At 38.9% G+C, this 8988-nt stretch overlaps 1 pseudogene; it reads right to left on the reverse strand.

The window, feature by feature from the left end:
- Window positions 1–6178: 6178 nt before the first annotated feature.
- Window positions 6179–6668, reverse strand: LOC101321292 (small ribosomal subunit protein eS10-like; annotated as a pseudogene).
- Window positions 6669–8988: the final 2320 nt, after the last annotated feature.

The raw sequence follows: 8988 nt of genomic DNA on the forward strand, positions 1-8988 counted from the left end.
TCATACCACCACCCCCACCCCCACCATTTTCTGCCCTTGGTGTCCATACGTTTGTTCTCTACATCTGTGTCTCAATTTCTGCCCTGCAAACTGGTTCATCTGTACCATTTTTCTAGGTTCCACATATATGCGTTAATATACGATATTTGTTTTTCTCTTTCTGACTTACTTCACTTGGTATGACAGTCTCTAGATCCATCCACGTCACTACTAATGGCCCAATTTCGTTCTTTTTTATGGCTGAGTAATATTCCATTGTATATATGTACCACATCTTATTTATCCATTCGTCTGTCAATGGGCATTTAGATTGCTTCCATGTCCTGGCAATTGTAAATAGTGCTGCTGTGAACATTGGGGTGCATGTGTCTTTTTGAATTATGGTTTTCTCTGGGTATATGCCCAGTAATGGGATTGCTGGGTCACATGATAATTCTATTTTTAGTTTTTTAAGGAAACTCCATACTGTTCTCCATAGTGGCTGTATCAATTTACATTCCCACAAACAGTGCAAGAGGGTTCCCTTTTCTCCACACCCTCTCCAGCATTTGTTGTTTGTAGATTTTCTGATGATGCCCATTCTAACTGGTATGAGGTGATACCTCATTGTAGTTTTGATTTGCATTTCTCTAATAATTAGTGATGTTGAGCAGCTTTTCATGTGCCTCTTGGCCATCTGTATGTCTTCTTTGGAGAAATGTCTACTTAGGTCTTCTGCCCATTTTTTTTTTTTTTTTTTTTTTTTGCGGTACGTGGGCCTCTCACTGTTGTGGCCTCTCCCGTTGCGGAGCACAGGCTCCGGACGCGCAGGCTCAGCGGCCATGGCTCACGGGCCCAGCCGCTCCGCGGCATGTGGGATCTTCCCAGACCAGGGCACGAACCCACGTCCCCTGCATGGGCAGGCGGACTCCCAACCACTGCGCCACCAGGGAAGCCCTCTGCCCATTTTTTGATTGGGTTGTTTCCTTTTTTAATATTGAGCTGCATGAGCTGTTTATATATTTTGGAGATTAACCCTTTGTCCGTTGATTTGTTTGCAAATATTTTCTTCCATTCTGAGGGCTGTCTTTTCATCTTGTTTATACTTTCCTTTGCTGTGCAAAAGCTTTTAAGTTTCATTAGGTTCCATTTCTTTATTTTTGTTTTTATTTCCATTACTCTAGGAGGTGGATCAAAAAAGATCTTGCTGTGATTTATGTGAAAGAGTGTTCTTCCTATGTTTTCCTCTAAGAGTTTTATAGTGTCCAGTCTTACATTTAGGTCTTGAATCCATTTTGAGTTTATTTTTGTGTATGGTGTTAGGGAGTGTTCTAATTTCATTCTTTTACATGTATCTGTCCAGTTTTCCCAGCACCACTTATTGAAGAGACAGTCTTTTCTCCATTGTATATTCTTGCCTCCTTTGTTATAGATTAGTTGACCATAGGTGTGTGGGTTTATCTCTCGGCTTTCTATCCTGTTCGATTGATCTATATTTCTGTTTTTGTGCCAGTACCATATTGTCTTGATTACTGTGTCTTTGTAGTATAATCTGAAGTCAGGGAGTCTGATTCCTCCAGCTCCGTTTTCTCCCTCAAGACTGCTTTGGCTATTTGGGGTCTTTTGTGTCTCCAAATAAATTTTAAGATTTTTTGTTCTAGTTCTTTAAAAAATGCCATTGGTAATTTGATAGAGATTGCATTGAATCTGTAGATTGCTTTGGGCAGTAGAGTCATTTTCACAATATTGATTCTTCCAATCCAAGAACATGGTATATCTCTCCATCTGTTTGTGTCATCTTTGATTTCTTTCATCAGTGTCTTATAGTTTTCTGCATACAGGTCTTTTGTCTCCCAAGGTAGGTTTATTCCTAGGTATTTTATTCTTTTTGTTGCAGTGGTAAATGGGAGTGTTTCCTTAATTTCTTGTTCAGATTTTTCATCATTAGTGTATAGGAATGCAGGAGATTTCTGTGCATTAATTTTGTATCCTGCAACTTTACCAAATTCATTGATTTGGTAGTTTTCTACTGGTAGTAGAAAACTACTACCAGTAGTTTTCTGGTAGCATCTTTAGGATTTTCTATATATAGTGTCATGTCATCTGCAAACAGTGATAATTTTACTTCTTCTTTTCCAATTTGTATTCCTCGTATTTCTTTTTCTTCTCTGATTGCCGTGGCTAGGACTTCCAAAACTCTGTTGCATAATAGTGGTGAGAATGGACATCCTTGTCTTGTTCCTGATCTTAGAGAAAATGCATTCAGTTTTTCACCCTTGAGAATGATGTTTTCTGTGGGTTTGTCACATATGGCCTTTATTATGTTGAGGTAGTTTCCCTCTATGCCCACTTTCTGGAGAGTTTTTATCATAAATAGGTGTTGAATTTTGTCAAAAGCTTTTTCTGCATCTGTTGAGATGATCATATGGTTTTTATTCTTCAATTTGTTAATATGATGTATCACATTGATTGATTTGTGCATATTGAAGAATCCTTGCATTCCTGGGGTAAATTCCACTTGATCATGGTGTATGATCCTTTTAATGTGCTGTTGGATTCTGTTTGCTAGTATTTTGTTGAGGATTTTTGCATCTGTATTCATCAGTGATGTTGGTCTGTAATTTTCTTTTTTTGTAGTATCTTTATCTGGTTTTGGTATCAGGGTGATGGTGGCCTCATAGAATGAGTTTGGGAGTGTTCCTTCCTCTGCCATTTTTTGGAAGAATTTGAGAAGGACGGGTGTTAGCTCTTCTCTAAATGTTTGACAGAAGTTGCCTGTGAATCCATCTGGTCCTGGACTTTAGTTTGTTGGAAGATTTTTAATCACAGTTTCAATTTCATTACTTGTGATTGGTCTGTTCATATTATCTATTTCTTCCTGGTTCAGTCTTGGGAGGCTATACCTTTCTAAGAATTTGTCCATTTCTTCCAGGTTGTCCATTTTATTGGCATAGAGCTGCTTGTAGTAGTCTCTTAGGATGCTTTGTATTTCTGCGGTGTCTGTTGTAACTTCTCCTTTTTCATTTCTAATTTTATTGATTTGAGTCCTCTCCCTCTTTTTCTTGATGAGTCTGACTAATGGTTTATCAATTTTGTTTATCTTCTCAAAGAACCAGCTTTTAGTTTTATTGATCTTTGCTATTGTTTTCTTTGTTTCTATTTCATTTATTTCTGCTCTGATCTTTATGATTTCTTTCCTTCTACTAACTTTGGGTTTTGTTTGTTCTTCTTTCTCTAGTTCCTCTAGGTGTAAGATTAGATTGTTTATTTGAGATGTTTGTTGTTTCTTGAGGTAGGATTGTATTGCTACAAACTTCCCCTTAGAACTGTTTTTGCTGCATCCCATAGGTTTTGGATCATCGTGTTTTCATTGTCATTTGTCTCTAGGTATTTTTTGATTTCCTCTTTGATTTCTTCAGTGATCTCTTGGTTATTTAGTAATGCAGTTTTTCGCCTCCATGTGTTTGTACTTTTTACATTTTTTCCCCTTTAATTGATTTCTAATCTCACAGCGTTATGGTCAGAAAAGATGCTTGATATGATTTCAATATTCTTAAATATTTTGAGGCTTGATTTGTGACCCAAGGTGTGATCTTTCCTGGAGAATGTTCCATGCGCACTGAGAAGAAAGTGTAATCTGCTCTTTTTGGATGGAATGTCCTATAGATATCAATTAAATCTGTCTGGTCTATTGTGTCATTTGAAGCTTGTGTTTCCTTACTAATTTTCTGTTTGGATGAGCTGTCCATTGGTGTCAGTTAGGTGTTAAAGTCCCCCACTGTTATTGTGTTACTCTTGATTTCCTTTTTTATAGCTGTTAGCAGTTGCCTTAGGTATTGAGGTTCTCCTATTTTGGGTGCATATATAATTATAATTGTTATATCTTCTTCTTGGATTGATCCCTTCATCATTGTGTAGTGTCCTTCCTTGTCTCTTGTAACATTCTTTATTTTAAAGTCTATTTTATCTGATATGAGAATTGCTACTCCAGCTTTCTTTGGATTTCCATTTGCATGGAATATTTTTTTCCATCCCCTCACTTTCAGTCTGTATGTGTCCCTAGGTCTGAAGTGGGTCTCTTGTAGATAGTATATATATGGGTCTTGTTTTTGTATCCATTCAGCGAGCCTGTGTCTCTTGATTGGAGCATTTAATCCATTCACATTTAAGGTAATTATCGATATGTATGCTGCTATTATCATTTTAATTGTTTTAGGTTTGTTTTTGTAGGTCCTTTTGTTCTCTTGTGTTTCCCACGTAGAGAAGTTCCTTTAGCATTTGTTGTAGAGCTGGTTTGGTGGTGCTGAATTCTCTTAGCTTTTGCTTGTCTGTAAAGCTTTTGATTTCTCCATCGAATCTGAATGAGATCCTTGCTGGGTGGAGTAATCTTGTTTGTAGGTTCTTCCCTTTCATCACTTTAAGTATATCATGCCACTCCCTTCTGGCTTGTAGAGTTTCTGCTGAGAAATCAGCTGTTAACCTTATGGGAGTTCCCTTGTATGTTATTTGTCGTTTTTCCCTTGCCGCTTTCGATAATTTTTCTTTGTCTTTAATTTTGGCAAATTTGTCTCGGTGTTTTCTCCTTGGGTTTATCCTGTATGGGACTCTCTGCACTTCCTGGACTTGGGTGGCTGTTTCCTTTCCAATGCTAGGGAAGTTTTTGACTATAATGTCTTCAAATATTTTCTCGGGTCCTTTCTGTCTCTCTTCTCCTTCTGGGACCCCTATAATGTGAATGTTGTTGTGTTTAATGTTGTCCCAGAGATGTCTTAGTCTTTCTTTCTTTTTTTTTTTTTTTTTTTTGTGATACGCGGGCCTCTCACTGTTGTGGCATTTCCCGTTGTGGAGCACAGGCTCCAGATGCGCAGGCTCAGCGGCCATGGCTCATGGGCCCAGCCACTCGACGGCACGTGGGATCTTCCCGGACCGGGGCATGAACCCGTGTCCCCTGCAGTGGCAGGCGGACTCTCAACCACTGCACCACCAGGGAAGCCCTGTCTTTATTTCTTTTCATTCTCTTTTCTTTATTCTGTTCTGCAGCAGTGAATTCCACCATTCTGTCTTCCAGGTCATTATCCATTCTTCTGCCTCAGTTATTCAGCTATTTATTCCTTCTAGTGTATTTTTCATTTCAGTTATTGTATTGTTCATCTCTGTTTGTTTGTTCTTTAATTCTTCTAGGTCTTTGTTAAACATTTCTTGCAACCTCTTGATCTTTGCCTCCATTCTTTTTCCGAGGTCCTGTATCATCTTCACTATCATTATTCTGAATTCTTTTTCTGGAAGGTTGCCTATCTCCACTTCATTTAGTTGTTTTTCTGGGGTTTTATCTTGTTCCTTCATCTGGTACATAGCCCTCTGCCTTTTCATCTCGTCTATCTTCCTGTGAATGTGGTTTTAGTTCCACAGGCTGCAGTATTGTAGTTCTTCTTGCTCCTCTGTATATATTTCTATTTGACTTTTTCTTCTATCTCTTTCCTGAGTTTGATTAACTCCTTTCACATCTTGGTTTTTGTCCATTTCTATCCAGAACATTTGAATTTTGGTGTTTTATATCTTCAAATGTCTATTTAATAATATTTAATTTGTGTTGGATATTGTGTCATGATTTTCATCCATTTCTTCATTGTTTTGGAGGGGAATAAATTCATCAGCTGAACATATCAGACTCTCACTTATTGTTTTCTTCTCATAGTGGCTTGGTATAGATGCTGCCTGTCATTTGTTTATTTAAAAGTGTGTTGAATTTTCCCGGCCTGCTAATAACAGGTTTTCTTTGTGGGGAGAGGTAAAGGACTTGGGTGGTTTACTAAGATTCTTAGTTCAGGAATGCCTTCTTTTATTGATAAGTGTAGTGAAATTTCTTTAATAGATTGTGCTTTTCTGAGGGAGAGATTAGTGTGTCTTCTGATTCTGCAATTTTCTTTTGTTTCTGTAGGACTTCTACTTTCCACCATTTCCCAGTCTCCAAGTAATGCTTCCCCCTTCTAAGCAGCCTTCCTCTCCCTAGGAGTGGAGGCTTTCCAAGACTGTTGTTTTTGGTTCTGTGCATTTTTGAGCCTCTCCTATATTCCTCAGTGGCCAGTGCTCTGGCCTGCCAGGTGGCAGACCTAATCTCAGTCTCTCTCCTGCCCTCACTCCCTTCCTTCCTTCCTTCCTTCCTACAGGTTGAGTCAACACTAAACAATCTCTTCCAGATTTACTGAGGTGGCAGACCACATCCACAGCCAAACACACCTTTAAATTGGAATTCAGTTGCTGACCCAACCTGGCCTTAGCTCTCCTTTTGGCACCAGAAAGCACAATGCTTGGTCTGTAGGCTTTTCTGTCAGCTTCCCCCTGTGTGAGTCTTGCAGGTTGTTCTCCCTCCAGAACTTTGGGCTGTGGCCAGTCTCAGGACGGCTGCAGTGCAGGATGGCAGGCCCGTCTCAGGGGGCAGATGGAGTCAATCACAGAAATACTGGATACCCTTGCTGGTAAGGTACCAGTAGAAATGTCTCCAGGCAAACTCTTCCTTCCTGTAGCCTGGTGATGTAAGACAGTATGGCCTTCATGACGTGAAGACTGGGAACATTCTTGTCTGCCAGCTCAGGGTGTTTAGGCATGTGGACATCCTTTTGGGCCACCATCACCCCCTCCATTAAAAGGAGTACATAAATGACAAGCAGGTCCTTCTTGGGCATCAACATCACGATGGCTGCTGCATCCAGGGCTGGAGCTGAAGAAGGATTCTTAGCATTCCTCTACTCAAGACGAGACCCTCTCTTTTTGAAGTGGTGAATTTTATTCATGTTCTTCCACTGCTAGGATTCCCCTGAACCCATCCTTCTTCCCTGCAGTCTTCACCTGACTTTCCAGTTAGAGCTCTGGAGTGAGCTCTGGAGCCAGCTTTGCTGATATCATATGTTTAATTTGCCTCTTACATGTAAATTAAAGTTTGTGGAATCTCTGTCTTGTAGTTATGGTATAGATATAGATTATATGTGATTTGAGTTGCTCTCCTTGTTAGTTTGTATGGGTTTTGGTGGTTGTGTGAAGAGTTGTGGACGTAAGAAACTATCAGTATCCCATGGGAACTCAGTTGAGTCATTTTTTAAAATCTTGATTTTATTTATTTTGGAAGGCTTCCTCAAATTTATAGTGATTCTTGACTGACTGCTCCTATTTAAGAGTGTGGCACAAAAAGGATATCAGGAGCCTTGTGTGTGTGTTGAGTTGGGGGTGGGATTTGCTTTGGGGTGATTGTACAGGAGCTGGCCATTATGCTGGGGATCCTCTAATGCCATAATGTGCAGTTCTATTCTCTGGGCTACTCATTTCTGTAGGGAAAGAAACTCTATTCTCCTCCCTAAAGGATGGATGTCTGGTTTGACCACAGGGGAACTGGAGGAAGGGGAGAATGGGGGGATTGTTTCTATTTTATATAGATTTTAATTAGCCTCCTTGTTTTCAACCCTACTTGCCCTCTGCTGTTCTACTCTACTTGATTCCTTAGAGAACTGAACTTCTCTGGCATTCTGTAGGGCTAAAAATTTCTTTTCTGTATTTTTTCTCTCTGCCAGTATTCTAATCTGCAGTTTCCTTTATTCTGCTACTTTACTTGTCACTCCTTCTTTTGCTTCTTGTCTTCTAGAATTTTGTCAAAATCCCTTATCAGCTGATGGACCTCCTTTCATTCTCTTGTGGCTGTAGGTTTATCCATGTTTTAGTCCTTCACTTTAATTTTAGCGAGGATGTGGGAGGGAATCAAATAAACAGAGATGTTTAGTCTGCTATTTTTAATTAGAAATCTCTTCTGTTAGAGTTTTAAATGTTTAAAAGAAAAGCATCCTTATTAGGAAAGGAAAGAAGATGGTTGTTCTATGGTTATAAGAACCACCAGGAGGTAGATGTGATCCTGACCATTGCTCCTGGCCCAGACAGCAACCAGATGTGGTTGGGCCTGAGGACTGAAGGAGCGTCTACCTGCACTTCACAGCAGAACTCACGGGGGAGACTAGAACTGAAGACCCTGCACCTATCCCTGGAGCTGAAACTCCACATCCTACATAATGTAATGTTGAAAATGTCTTTACCTTAACCAAAATTTAGTTATGTGCAGAAATAGAGTCACAGATGTAGAAAACAAACTTATGGTTACTAGGGTGGGATAAGGGATAAACTGGGAGATTGGGATTGACATATACACCCTACTATATATAAAATAGATAACTAATAAGGACCTACTGTATAGCACTGGAAACTCTACTCAATATTCTGTAATGGCCTATATAGGAAAAGAATCTAAAAAAGAGTGGAAATATGTGTATGTATAACTGATTCACTTTGCTCCACACCTTAAACTAATACAACATTGTAAATCAACTATACACCAAAATTAAAAATTAAAAAATTAAAAACTATACACCAAAATTAAAAAATCAAAAATTAAAAATAAACTAAAATAAAAAAGTAGTTATGTGCTATACTGAACATATTTCCCTGTCTTTACATGTTTGAGTGCCATACAGTACCACATCTTCTTTATCCGTTCATTTGTCAGTGGACACTTAGGTTGTTTCCATATCTTGGCAATTGTAAATAGTGCTGCTATGATCATCGGGGTGCATGTATCTTTTTGAATTAGAGTTTTCTTCTTTTCTGGATATATGTCCAGGAGTGGGATTGTTGGACCATAAAATAGCTCTATTTTAAGTTTTTTAAGGAACCTCCATACTGTTTTCCATAGTGGCTTCACCAATATACATTCCCACCAACAGTGTGTAGGAGGGTTCCCTTTTCCCCACATCCTCTTCAGCATTTATTAGCTGTAGACATTTTGATGATGGCCATTCTGACCAATGTAAGGTGTTATCTCATTGTGGTTTTGATTTGCTTCAGACTAACTATTAGCAATGTTGAGCATCTTTTCATGTGCCTGTTGGACATGAAACTAACATGTTACCTGAAACTAACACAATATTGTAAACCAACTATATTTCAATTTTTAAAAATGTTGAATGTTTTTAA

The sequence above is a fragment of the Tursiops truncatus genome, chromosome 4, assembly GCF_011762595.2.
Source record: "Tursiops truncatus isolate mTurTru1 chromosome 4, mTurTru1.mat.Y, whole genome shotgun sequence".
NCBI classification, from domain to species: Eukaryota; Metazoa; Chordata; class Mammalia; order Artiodactyla; family Delphinidae; genus Tursiops; species Tursiops truncatus.